Below are 14,867 nucleotides of genomic sequence, written 5' to 3' on the forward strand. Positions count from 1 at the left end.
CAATCAGCTCTTCCACCTGGGGAATGGAATGAGCATCAGTCGTTGTAACTGAATTGAGCTCTCTGCAAGCTACACTGAACCTGGGTTCAGGTGTAGTGCCTTTTGGGGCAGCTTTTGGTACCAGCACCATAGAGCTGGACCAAGGGGCTACTGGAAGGTAAATTGCCCCTAATTCCAGCATTTTGAAAACCTCTTTTTTAATGCTAGCCCTCACTTTGTTGGACAGCCTATAGATTGCATTCTTGACAGGAGATTGTCTCCTATGTCAATGTCATGGGTTCACAAGTGTGTTACCCTGGGAATTGAGGGAAAACAGAGAGGAGAATTGTCTCAGCAACTAGTGACTGTCCCTCTGCTGTTAAGAAGTCAGGGTAGGGGAAGGTTCATAAGCCCCCACTGACCCATTCTTCCCCTTGGATGCTAAGAGGTCAGGACGAGGTTCAGTCTCCTTTTCCCCTCCATCTAACACCAATGTGATGACCTCGGACCTCTCACAGTGGAGTTTGAGACAGTTGAGGTGGAGAACTCTTAGGGAGTGTTTGGGAGTCTTGAGGTCCACCAAATAGGTGGCCTCCCCTTTCCTATCAGCAATCTCATGGGGCCCAGTCCAACAGTCTTGGAGGGTCCATGCTCCACCGACTCCGTCACCCACACATTTTGCCCAGTTTGGAATTCCATAGGGGCAGCCGTTTGGTCATACCACTGCTTCATCACTGCCTGGCCTCTAAGTTTTCTGAAGGTTGCATCCACAACTTGGCCATCTGGCTTCTGACGGCCAGCATGCAACTATCTACATCCTGGGATGGTTTCATGGAAGCTTGCTCCCACTCATCCTTCACCAGACTGAGAGGTCCCCTTACATAATGACTGTACAGAAGTTCAAAGGGGCTTATCCCAACTCCCTTTCTGTGGTACTTGTCTGTAAGCAAAGAGTAGGTCTGGCAAGAGGACATCCCACTTATGCCTCAGAGCCTTAGGCAGACTCTTGCCTTTCAGGGTCTTGTTGAATCTCTCAATAAGCTAATTGGTTTGTGCATGAATAGAAAACTTTAAAGTAACTTCACACTCCTTCTACATTGACTGTGATAGAGCGTGCAGGGACCACTAGCTCAATTTTACCATACTCACCTGGGCCCATATAACATTCACACTTTGAACTAGAAGTCCCGCCTAAATTATTACTAATTAATCGCCTATCTGTGCCTAGAGGTACATATAGGACTTATACCTGTAAACCATGACTTACCAATCCATGTCACCTTTGCTATAAGTCCTAGGGATCGAAAAGGAGTTAGCATAAACAGGCAATATTTAAACACATTTACTTTTCCTGTAATAACCACAGAGTCAAAATGAAAAAGGCCACAATACCGTGACCATAAATTTTACATGCAAGAATATAATCAGTAGGACATAAAGTTTGTAAGAAATCACAGTAACACCTTTAAAAATCGATACCTGGGAAGGTTGAAAAAGGGAAATAGAACAAGGACATACCACATGGATTATATTTACCTAGAATGGAGTAATGATCAATCCTGGCCACGGGCTGGGGCAAATATGGACCAGGCTCCCGATAGCAGTCGTTGGGTCAGTGACAGGTCAGCTACTCGGAGAAGTCGGACAATTTCTCTATCTACACCTATCTTAGTTATACCATTTCGGGGGCAATGTACCACCCCTAAATGTTGCAAATCTATGTGTTCCCCTTCAGTGATTGGTTGGAAAGACGAGAAGAGGTCATCACACCATACTAAGATGAGATTGTCTCAATTGACTTGAATTGATCAAGTTCCCACCCATAATTTATTTTTTCATGACTTTATTCCGCCCACCAATATTATTTCATCTTAGCATACAATATTGAAACATTTTGTCAGTCCCAGGTCAAGGGGTGAGGTTCTCAGGCGCATTGCGTGTAAGACAATCCCTGGCACAGTTTCAATGCCACAGTTCGAGGTCTCTCATTTCTCCCAGCACATGCGCAGTGCGCATTCAAAATGGCGATTCAAGACACCCAAATAGGAGCTAGTAACAAAGTTAAAGAGAAACATATTAGAATATAAAATTAAATGAATGCACTGTATACCACTTATCTCTACTCTAAACCCATTACTTTATTTTGACTTTTGCATTAATGGTTAAGCAGAATGAACAAGCTTAGTACAAGCAGCAGCATAAACGTTAGCATGTGAGATTTAAACAGCCATTTCTGACACTAGTGCGCAGAGCAAAGATTTCTCACCAGAAGCGGAAGAAATCACACCACGTAGATGTGGCGGACACATGCGCAGTAAAATTCCTGCGTTTTCGGCAGCCATTTTAAGACACTCTGGTTATTGTTAGTCACATTGTCAAGCTTCCCCTAGATACTAGAAATGTCGTGTAATGCAAATATTAATGGACAAAACATGTTGATTAATATATTATAGGTTATTTTGAGAGGGTTGAATACAAGCAAGTTTTGGTCTATGTGAAACCTTGCTCCATCAATCCCCTCTTTGATATATCATCAAAATTAAGGAAACAGTTGCCAACTTCAACACTCTCCCAGTTCAATTTCTTCAATTAGTTTGGGAGTTCTTTTTCCACTCTCATTCTGGAAAATTGTCATTCTCTTATATTTGTCCCCTTTTAGTTCTTCCATTTGAATTTCATCTAATTTTCTTTTCTTCATTTTCTCATTTACTGTATATCTCTTTCTATTTCTGCAGCATTTGCACCAAATCATTATCACTAAAGTTATTAGTGATATTCCCATTATTTGCATCAGTACTTTACCTACAATACTTCTACCTACATGAGAAATCCAATTACCAATAGAAGAGATACCATCAGTCAGTGTCTTCCATGCACTATCAACCTCCATTGGTTTCAGTTCTTCTTCCAAATGAGTAATGTTCTTTACATACCTTCCAATTTCAATACTTTTATCAGGTATGTAAGTGCAACAATGTTGCGCTTTCAACAGTCTACAGACTCCGCCCTCTTTTGCCAATAATATGTCAAGAGCAAGTCGATTTTATAAAACCATTGATCTGATCGCAGCCATTTCGGTATTGATCAATAAGAATCCTCCAGCAGTGTCAGTCGATAAGCAATCCACCACTGTAGAAAACTCACAGATTCTATGAGTATTGAGAACTACTCCCACTGAAGATATCAATGCACTAAATATATCACCTACAATTTCTGCAAAACTAGCTCTTTTATGTCGTGTTAGTTAATTTTCATGTTCATTGCTTTCAGTGAATCTTTTTACATGGTATACCTTTGGGAATACTATTCCAAAATAGCAACTCCCATACCAATGATCAGGTATCTTAAAGTAAGCTTTGTTCCCACAAATATAGTAGACTCCAGGAAATACTGGATCAATTCCCCCTTTTAGTCCCCAACCCCCAATTATGAGGAAGTTGAGTTCGCACTCACTGGAACCGATGAGTACACTGTTATACTCAGTTTTCTTTCTATGGAGACAGATTTCTCCTTTTTTTTTCAAAGTCCAAGGACATAGCAGCATGAAGTTTGACAGTTGCCAGAAATTCCTCCCTTTCAGCTCATTTGGGTATCTGGGGTTTCTTTTCAGTGGCTTTTCTATGGAAATCCTGTCTCCTTTTCTCTAATAAATTCAAAAACACTTTCTCCTCCTCGTGTAATCTACAAGTTAAATTGTCTTTGTGTGCATCAGCTATATCTATTGATTTCATTGTTAGGAAAAATTCACCCATGAATTGTGAGTCTTTACTACTAAGGACAGGATTAATTCTTCTATAGATAGGAATTTCAGAGAAAATTACATCTATGTTAGAATAATAATACTGTAATCTTCCAGTTTTATAGAACAGGCTAGTTAATATACTACAGGAAATACCATAGGTCAGGGGTAAATGATGGTAAGTAACACCTTCAGCTGCTGAAGTAGGTAATTTCATACAGACATACCAGTCACTAATTTGCATAGTCTCTACATAACGTACTAATAGACTAGCGAATACATTCATCTCTGTTTCGTTTCTGTTTCTAAAGTGATGTAATTCTATCTCATCTGGTGCTTCTAAGTCTACTCTATCTTGTTTGTGGTGCGCTATCTTTCCGTGTATACTAGTGTCATTCTGGTTAGCAGCCATCAAGTACGGTATTGCTATTGTCAGTCCTAGCCATACTATAAGTACTATAAGCACACTACATATACATATCCTACAACATGTTTTTCGAGTTTCCAGTAACTCTTTTATCAGCCTTATGTTTTACTAAGGAGGCTTAACCCCTCTTTGAGAATTTTACACAGAATACACCTGTGATGTATCTCAAGTTGGCCTCACTTCTTCAATATCTCGATCAGCAATCAATTCTTTATCACTTTCATCACTGATTTCCAGATTCTTGAAATCTTCAATGATGACGTATGTCCATTCAGGGCCTTTGAATTTATTGTTCAATTTTTTCAGGAGTGGGCTTCTCCTTCTTTGATTGCTTGTAGATGGTTCAGTTGGACTGGTCACTTCGTCCACCTGTTCGGGTTCTTCATCTATTGTCACTTGGTGATATTTCAGTCTTTTAACAAAACCAGGCCATTTATCACCTTTCTGAGTCTTTTAGCTAGCACTGTGCTTTCTGATTCTTCAAAGGTTCTTTTGTTTTCTTTAAGTTGTGGCACAACTTGATTTTCGTCAACTTCAGGCTTCCTCTCTAACTGACCTTGTCCAGGGCTTATAACTGTTGACTATTCCGCCTGGATGGATTCTTCTAGTTTAATCTGACCGGATTCAGGATATGACTTTGTTGGGCCTGGTGTTTTTTCTTAGTCCTGAACCCGTTTTGCTAATACTGTCTGGTCCTGCACAGGTCTTGCAGATTCTTGATTGTTTCCCACCTGTGCGTTTTGACTAGTGCCTATCTGTCCCTGCTCAGACAATGGAGTTCTGGTAGGGGTTTTGTTGGTCTGAGTATATTGCTCTTTCCTTATCTGGTCCTCCTCATGATTACCATTAGCTTGGATTTTTGTAATCTGAGTATGTTCTTCTATACCTATCTCACCCTCACTATCAGTCTGACTATCTAAATATGTCTGACTTCTTGTTATCACTCTGATTACAGGTATGTCAACCACTGGGATCCATTCATCCTGACTGGTGCTCGCTTGCTCTTCGTCAACTACTTTATGTTCAACTTCTTGAGACCTTTCAGCTGCACAACCTTCAGCCTCAACTTCGTCAGGTTCTGGTACCCTTTTGGTATGACTTGCGGTGATCCAGTTGGGGATACCCTTGCACTTTACAGCTGTGGTGGTGACCAATATCACTTGATGTGGCTCTCTCCACCTTGGTGCTAGGCAAGATTCCCGGGTGTATTTTTTTTATCACTACCCAATCTCCAGGGTTCAAATCATGTGCTGGAGTTGAATGTCTGGCTTCAGCGTCTTCCCCAATCTGGTGAGATATAGAACGCACTTGGTCAGCCAACTCTTTGCAGTACTCCAACATTAAATCATCAGATATAGTTAACAGCTGACGTCCTGGCACACATGCTTGCCTCAGTGCCCTTCCCATGAGTATCTCATGGGGACTCAAGCCTGTTTTTTTGTCTGGAATGCTTCTGAGTCCCATCAGGACAAGAGGTAAAGCATCAGGCCATTCTAATTGGGTAGATTCACGCATCTTTGCCAATCTTGCTTTAATCGTGCCATTCAATTGTTCTACCACTCCAGAAGCCTCTGAGTGGTATGGACAGTGCAGCTTTTGCTCAATTTTGAATGCTTCACAGATTAGACTAATAATTTCATTATTAAAATGTCTTCCTCGGTCTGACTCAATTGTTACTGGAAAACCAAACCTAGGAATGAGCTCTCTCAAAAAGAGTTTGGCTACAGTTAAGCTGTCATTCCTGCGTGTAGGGTATGCCTCCAACCATTTTGAAAATAAGTAGACAATGACCAAGACATACTTTAATCCTCGACAAGCAGGTAACTGAATGAAGTCAATTTTGGAGTCTAATAAATGGGCCTTCTGCTTTCCCAATTTTCCCAGGACACACTACAGTTTTCTTAACAGGGTTTAATCGCTGACATGTTAGGCATCTCTGGCAAACACTCTCTGCTATGTTCCTGAACTTCGCATTGAACCAGTCCCTTCTAAACAACCTCTCCCTATGTGTGTGTCCCCACGGTACATTCTAGCCATTGGTGCAAGCATACAGTCAGGTAACACGGGTCTCCCATCTAGGTAGACAATTACGCCATCCTCAGGTCTTGCCTGACACCCAATTTTCTGCCAGTCTTCCTTTTCTTTAGGCTCTGCTTCACCTTGTAAATCTCTCACTTCCTCCCATGTATTCACACCTCTCAATAACAAAGTTGGCAGCTGTTTCCACATGCTTCAATTTTCTTATTTATTACCATTTTATATTTGGCACAATGTTGAGCCACTTGGTCAGCATAATGGTTACCAGCTGTCACTTTGTCATGTCCAGACTGGTGAGCAGCACACTTGACCACGGCCAATTCTTTCGGCAATTGAATTGCTTCAAGTAATTCTTTTACAAATTGTCCATATTTAATAGGAGTTCCTGAAGAAATCATGAACTCCCTTTGCATCCAGAGCTGGCCAAAGTCATGCACAATCCCGTAACCATACTGACTATCAGTGTAAATGGTTCCTCTCCAATTTTTCCCAATTTTGCACACTTTAATTAAAGCAATCAATTCGGCTACTTGGTCAGACTTGACTCCTGGTAAATAGGATGCTTCGACTATATTGGATAATGTGCATACAGCATAACCAGCGCTTAGTCTTCCTTCCTCAGGGCGCATACACATGCCATCTACAAACAACTCATGTTCTGGGTCTTTTTAAAGGTTCTTCCTGTATGTCTGCGCGAGGTTTAGTACTGAATTCAGTTAAGTCGATACAATCATGTTCGACTTCCTCTCTCACTTCCTCAAAGTGGGAGTCTGGCAATAAGGTTGCTGGATTTAGAATAGTGCATCTCACTATTGTCACATTTTCTGAACCAATGATAATTCTTTCATATTTAGTCATCCGACTAGGTGTTAAGTGCTGAGTACATGTTCTAGTTAACAGAATCACGACTGAATGCGGGACATACACTGTTACAGGGTGTCCCATAATGATGGATTCACTTTGCTCAAGACTCATGCATGTTGCAGCTACCGCTTTCAGACAACCTGTCAGTGCAGATGCCACTGGGTCCAATGAGGCAGAAAAATATGCCACGGGTCGTCGCATTAACCCATGGGTCTGTGTTAGGACTGAAAGAGCACAATTGTCTCTTGTGTCACAAAATAGTGCAAACTCCTTGGAATAGTCAGGCATCCCTAATGCTGGGGCTTCACATAGACTGTTACGCAGTTTTAAGAAAGCAGTCATGCTTTCATCGTCCCACTCAACTGGGTCTTTTGCTCGTTTCTTTGTCTTTTGAATCAATGGCCTAGCAAACACTGCAAATCCCACACTCCACTGTCTGCAGTAACCTACAACTCCGAGAAACATTCTGATTTCTTTCTGGGTTTGTGGTAGCTTCATGTTTTGAATTATTTTGATTCTTTCAGATGTCACTATTCTGACCCCTCTTTCTATCTGGTGTCCCAGATACTTGGCTGAGGTTGTACAGTTTTGCAATTTCTCTGGGGTCACTTTATATCCACCTTTTGCTAAATGGTTCAGCAATGCAATGGAATCAATCACAGAGTCATTTCTTATTCTCGATGCCAACAATAGGTCATCGATATACTGCACCAGGACAGAATTTCTGGTCAGCACCAGTGATTCAAGGCACTTTTTCAAAATCTGATTAAAAATGGATAGACTTTCAGTGTACCCCTGAGGAACACGATTCCAAACGTAAACATGCTCGTCAAATTTGAACGAAAATAACAACTTGCTATCTGGATGCAGTGGGATGGAAAAGAAGGCATGGCATAAATCAATTACAGTGAACCATCCCGCTCCCCCTGGTATTTGGTACTACTGGGCAACATGGGACAACAAATGTATTAATCTTTCGGAGGTCTTGGACCACCCTGTACTTTCCGTTTGGTTTCTTTATGCCAAATATAGGTGAATTACAAGGACTGCTCATTATTTCTTCTAGAATGCCTTGTTCAACCAAACGCCCTATTTCTTGTGCAACTCTTGCTTTTATTTCGGGACTCATTTTGTACTGTCGAATATTTGGGTAAACTGCACCTTCTTTAACTGTTACCTTTATTGGATCTACGTCTGCCATTAGACTTACTTCCTTCCCAGTAAAATCCCATACATCAGGATTTACGAACGTTTTTAGTTCTCCTGGTAAATCTTCCATGCACACCTTTTTAAATTCTGCTTCTTGTCTGGCTAGCATAATTTTATACACTCCGTCTTCATCTGGAGTCTGAATTTGAACACCATTTGGTATACAAAGGATTGTGCAGTTCATTTTGCACAGTAGATCTCTTCCTAGCAAGTTTACAGGGCTAGAATCGCACACTACAAATTTGTGATTTCTCTGAAGTTGCCAATACAGACTTCCATAGGTTCTGTGACAGGGATCCTAATTTGTTTATTAGAAATGCCCACTACTTGGATCACTTCTCCCGAGAGAGGTAGGTTTGGGATGTCTGCTGTTCTCACAGTAGAATGGGTAGCACCAGTGTCCAACAAAAAGGTAACATCATTTCCCTCCACTTTCCCTTCAATGTAAGGACCTGACTGATCTACCGGTAAGGATGCGCCAAGTACGCAATCCTCTTTCCCCCCTATCAGGCACTGTCAATATTCCTCCAATTCAAAAAATGTGTCCTGTAAAAGAAACTGTGGTGTTACCGTATTTTTCTTACCTCTTCCCTCCCGTGATCCGGTGTTCACACTGTATTTGAGTTGACTCACAAAATCTGGCATAGGGGCTTGAGGTAACTGATTCAATATTACCTGTTGCAGCTGTCTCATTGATACCTCATTCTGTGTCTGTGGATTTAAATTTTGAAGTTGGACATTATTATTCCGTATTAATTTACACGTGTTTCTCCAATGCCCTAATTTTCCGAACCCATGACAAGGAAACTTTTTCTTTGCCTCTTCTTTACTCATTTTCCCTTTGGGTTTACCTCCACTTCCTTCACCTTGGCCTTCCCCTCTTTTCGGAAAATTTGCTTGCTGACTTAATTGAAGTTCCTGTTGTTCTGCCATTTTAACTTGAGCCCACATGACTTTTTCTTCTAATTTCTTTAGTTTATTATCAATTTCGTCCTCACAGTATTTTGCATACTTGTGAATTTCCTCGCCAGGCTTCGCTTGCCAACACAGTTTATGCTCTTTAATGGTTTGGGAGATTTCAGGTTTTAGTCCAGACACAAAACGATAAATAAAATGTGTCATGTCCCTATTATCAATGTTTTCTAAACCACTGCACTGTTTAAATACCTGCAAAAGGCGTTCATAATATGCATGTACAAATTCATCTTTGTTTTGGGTGGTTCTGTCTATTTTAGTACAATCAGTTTCTTTTGGAGGAATCTTTCCCTATAAATAAGTTATCACCTGATTGTACTTCTTCATAACATCGTCTGATGGGGCTCCTGTTTTAGAATCTCTAGGGTATTCATCATTTGGCCAATCTACTGTAAATTTACACTCAGTCCACAAATCAGCTGGAACAACAATGTCAAATAAGCCATCTAAATCCTTTAACAGCACATTCGACACTTTCACAAACCTTTCAACTTGTCGGTACCATTCTACAGGTTTTTCTCTGAGCTTTGGGAAATCATTAGTAAATGATAAAATATATTTTCGGGACCATGGGACATGTACATAACCTCCTCCAGGTACTTCTCTCATCGGACACAACCTCTTGACTTTTTCTGCTTCTTTAAGTAAGTACTCAGATGTAGTTTTATTTGCCTGTGCTTCTTCCTTCTTCTTTGTCCATCTAGCTTTCCATTTGTCTAAATCTCCCCATTTTTGCAAAAACTACAACAATTCTTTTATCTGCAATTTACGACCCGACACATTCATGTTTTCTAAATCTTTGTCAGAAAATTCAGCTCTATATGGTAACTGTAATACCTTTGATTTGCCAATGTCAATTCCCATTTCCAAAGCCAAATTCATTAACTTTTCATGGTATGTTTTTGTATTTCGAGTAATACTTCTGCCTTTAAATAACAATAAATCTTCATCAAATGACTTTAGTCTGTCCATTCCCACTTTTCCTGCTTCTATTTCCACCCCCAATACCTTCGACTGTGATTTTGGCTTCTCTGTGTTTCTGGTCCATCTATCTAATTCTTCTGGGCCTACTACAATTACATGTCTCGGTCCTGAGGATGTCTCAATCTGTACTTCCTTAGAACATCGGGGAGTAATTTTTCTGATCGAGTCATTTACTGGTTCTCGTATAGGTAAATCCATTAGGGAAATTACCGACTCACATTCACTTGCTTGTTCATCAACTATTAGGGATTCTTTTCTAGGTTGTACTATGGGTGTAGTCAGAATGGGAGCTTTAGGATTAGCTTGCTTATCTCCATATAAAGGAACTACCGGAACTATTGTTAAAGGTATTGTCAAAGCTTCAGGACTTGTATTTAATTGGGAAATTTTCTGAATTAATACACTACGCTGTTATTTAAGGCTTCCTTTTCTCTCTCTTAAGGTACCTTTTCTAATGAGGTTTCATGTATAACCTTCATGTATAACCTGCAGAACTAAAGGTGGTTGTAAAAACGGAGCACTAGGAGTAACTCTCTGAATTTGGATTTTTCATTAACAAGTCATCTAAATAATCATCATCCGAATCCCCACTAGTCTTTACATTTCTCGTTTTCCCTGTACTTTTACTTCCTGATGGTTCTTCTATGGTAAAAACAGGATATAACCCTTCCACTAACATGGACTGTCTCTATTTTTCATTTGCTTATCTCTTGTCTCCTTTGGAAATCTGGGATAGAATTTACTCCAATTTCTATCACTTCTGGTCCTGTCTCGCTCAAACGCCTCTGGCTCCCACTCTTCTAGAGCTTCATATTGCGTTAATCTTGGTATGGGATCTAACTTATTCATACGATTTCTTAAGTTATACAAAATTCTATCATTGAAGGTACCATGTTCTGGAATGCTAAAATACCATCTTCCTTAGTGTACTCTATCCAGTTTTCTAACCATACACATGTGTGGTAGCCCCTTTCTACCATGATGTATGATGCGGGCATATTAGGTGGTGGAATAATAATCCCTTCTCTTGTTTTATTAGCTTTGTCTTTTTTTAAATAATTCTTTATTCTCTTGAAAAGCGACATCTTTCTCTTTTCTCCGTACATGATATAAGGGCTTCCTCTAATTTTCTGTTCTCTCGCAAATCCTAAATATTTTCTATCAGGACGGTTTCCTATAAATGCTGGATCTAAATGCCACATATACCGCTATTTAATTTTGTACGAAATGTCAATAAATTCAATTAATTCAGTTTGTTTACTTTGCAGAAATATTTCTCCAATACCAGCGCATCTCTTAATTTTAATGACCAATGAGGTTTAGACTTACAAGCAGTGTTAACCAATGATTGCGCTGCTTTTCTGTAACGTGAATCTCACTCTCTGCAGTCACCCCTCCTTTGCAATTTTCTCACGGCTACACACCCGCTGTTTCTACCAATTCCAGCACGGCTCTTTATGATGTCAGTGCAGCACCCACGACTGATTCCCTCCTTTGCAAGGTAATATGAAAATTCGATTTCTTTCAAAATTCAATTATACATTTCATTAATTAACAACATGAAAACATTCGCTACTGTGCCCGATTGACTAAAAGAAAGGATAGTTTCTTTCACAAAGAGTAAACCTAATTCCATCTACCCTTCATACACTGCGAGTAAAACAACCTTCTGTTTACTCTTCACTTAAGCAAAAAGAACCTGCTACTCCTTAATTACCCTTTCTAGGTGATATAAGACCAAAGTTTCACCAGCGAACTCCTTTGCTACCAATCACTCTCACATCTATACTAGAAAATAAAACCCTAACTACTGCTTCAAGTTTTACCTAACTTTACGCACGTATTCCTCAAGCAAGAAACCTCACAACAGTGTGGCTTCTATTTACCACCCGCTTTCTTTATCCTGGGATATTCCAGCCAACATTTAAAAACACGAGCGGATATTGGTTGGTACATAAAAATTAAAAATCAATCAATAATCAAGAGTCGATACACAACTTAACTACCTATTTTTAACCTAACCATACTACTGCTACCACAAAAGTATACAGAAAAGCGTGCAGGGACCACTAGCTCAATTTTACCATACTCACCTGGGCCCATATAACATTCACACTTTCAACTAGAAGTCCCGCCTAACTTATTACTAATTAATCACCTATCAGTGCCTAGAGCTCCATATAGGATTTATACCTGTAAACCATGACTTACCAATCCTTGTCACCTTTGCTATAAGTCCTAAGGATCGAAAAGGGAGTTAGCATAAACAGGTAATATTTAAACACATTTACTTTTCCTGTAATAACCACAGACTTGGGAAAGTTTTAAAAGTTTATCTATGTAATATTTTCTGAGTCAAAATGAAAAAGGCCACAATACCGTGACCATAAATTTTACAAGCAAGAATATAATCTGTAGGACATAAAGTTTGTAAGAAATCACAGCAACACCTTTAAACATCGGTACCTGGGAAGGGTGAAAAAGGGAAATAGCACAAGGACATACCACATGGATTATATTTACCTAGAATGGTGCAATGACCAATCCTGGCCACGGGCTGGGGCAAATATGGACCAGGCTCCCGACTAATCAGGTGCCCACGGGACAAGATAGGTGCAGATCAGGACAGGTGACCTCCTCTAAGTTCACCGCCAGCGTCACACCCCTCTCTCTCGGGAAAGCCAATTAGTACCCTGACTGGGTAATCGATAATTTCCCCCAACACCTTGATTCTCTGACAGAGTGCTCCGCCAGCACCTCTGCTCTCGATCTCCTATAGCAGTCGTTGGGTCAGTGACAGGTTAGCTACTCGGACAAGTTGGAAAATTTCTCTATCTAAACCTACCTTAGTCATACCATTTCGGGGGCAATGTACCACCCCTAAATGTTGCAAATCTATGTGTTCCCCTTCAGTGATTATTGGAAAGACGAGGAGAGGTCATCACACCAAACTAAGATGAGATCATCTCAATTGACTTGAATTGATCAAGTTCCCACCCATAATTATTTTTTCATGACTTTATTCCGCCCACCTATATTATTTCATCTTAGCATACCATATTGAAACATTTTGTCAGTCTTCTTCCTTTTCCCAGGTCATGGGTTTAGGTTCTCAATCGCATCGCGGGTAAGACAATCCCTGGCACAGTTTCAATCCCACAGTTCGAGGTCTCTCGTTTCTCCTGGCACATGCACAGTGCACATTCAAAAGGGCGATTCAAGACATCCCTCAGGCCCAAATACGAGCTAGTAACAAAGTCAAAGAGAAACATATTAGAATACAAAATTAAATGAATGCACTGTATACCACTTATCTCTACTCTAACCCCATTACTTTATTTTAACTTTTGCATTAACCCCTTCCATGCTCATGACGAGCTCAGCTCGTCATGCAGTACACTGCTTGTGTTCCTCATGACGAGCTGAGCTCGTCATGAACAATGGGATTCAAAGAAGTTCAGCACCAGGGATGAATTCCTGTAGCATTGATAGTGTTAATGGTTGAGCAGAACGAACAAGCTTAGTACAAGCAGCAGCATAAGCGTTAGCATGTGAGATTTAAAGCAACCCTTTCTGGCACTTGTGCGCAGAAGCAAAGATTTCACATCAGAAGCGAAAGACATCACACCACGTAGATGTGGCGGACGCATACGCAGTCAAATTCCCGCGTTTTCGGTGGCCATTTTAAGACACTCTGGTTATTGTTAGCAAAAGCACATTGTCAAGCTTCCCCTAGATACTAGAAATGTTGTGTAATGCAAATATTAACGGACAAAACATGTTGATTAATATATTATAGGTTATTTTTAAGCATGGGCGGATTTTGCGGATCCACGATTAGCGGATTTGCGTATTCACGGATCGTGGATCCGCAAAATCCGCGGATTTTGCGGATTTGCGGATCGGCGGATTTGGGGCGGGGCTTCCATGCGAGTGCACATGCCTCTTGTGTGTATTAAAGGTCAGAGACCGATCAGAGCAGCAGATGAAGATACAGAAGCTCCTGGCCACAGGAACAGCACGAGGATTGCGCTCGTGAAAGTCATTGGATGCAAAGGCCTCTGTCCAGCATCACAGCTGATTTTCGATGGTATATTTGGGAAGAAGGCACATCTGCCCAGCCTTGACAACGCTCACGATTGTTTTTTGGGGCGATGAATGAGTCACTGAATTTAAGCTTCAACTAGGGCACATGCTTAATTGATATCTGTAAGTGCTTCCGGTTGAGGTTTAATTTTTGTGCCAGGACCATCGTGCCAGAATGAACCCTGCCCTTCATATTTATTCAAGAAGACGCCACCGTTTTGTGCGATACCTCGTTGGGTAAATGTATAGTGCTTTTACTACACTACAGCTGCCTAAAGTGCCAGAGAGTTGTCTACAGCGACCAGGTGTGTGTTACTATGCAATCGCTCCGAAGGGCGCAGGGGTCCCTAGAGGGAGCTATCATAGTGGATAAATGACGGGAAGACGGTGCCCACCGCGAGTGTGTGGGCGGGGCCAAACGGACGGGGCTTCCATGCGAGTGCACATGCCTCTTGTGTGTATTAAAGGTCAGAGACCGATCAGAGCAGCAGATGAAGATACAGAAGCTCCTGGCCACAGGAACAGCACGAGGATTGCGCTCGTGAAAGTCATTGGATGCAAAGGCCT

Source organism: Lissotriton helveticus, chromosome 11 (assembly GCF_964261635.1).
Source record: "Lissotriton helveticus chromosome 11, aLisHel1.1, whole genome shotgun sequence".
NCBI lineage: Eukaryota > Metazoa > Chordata > Amphibia > Caudata > Salamandridae > Lissotriton > Lissotriton helveticus.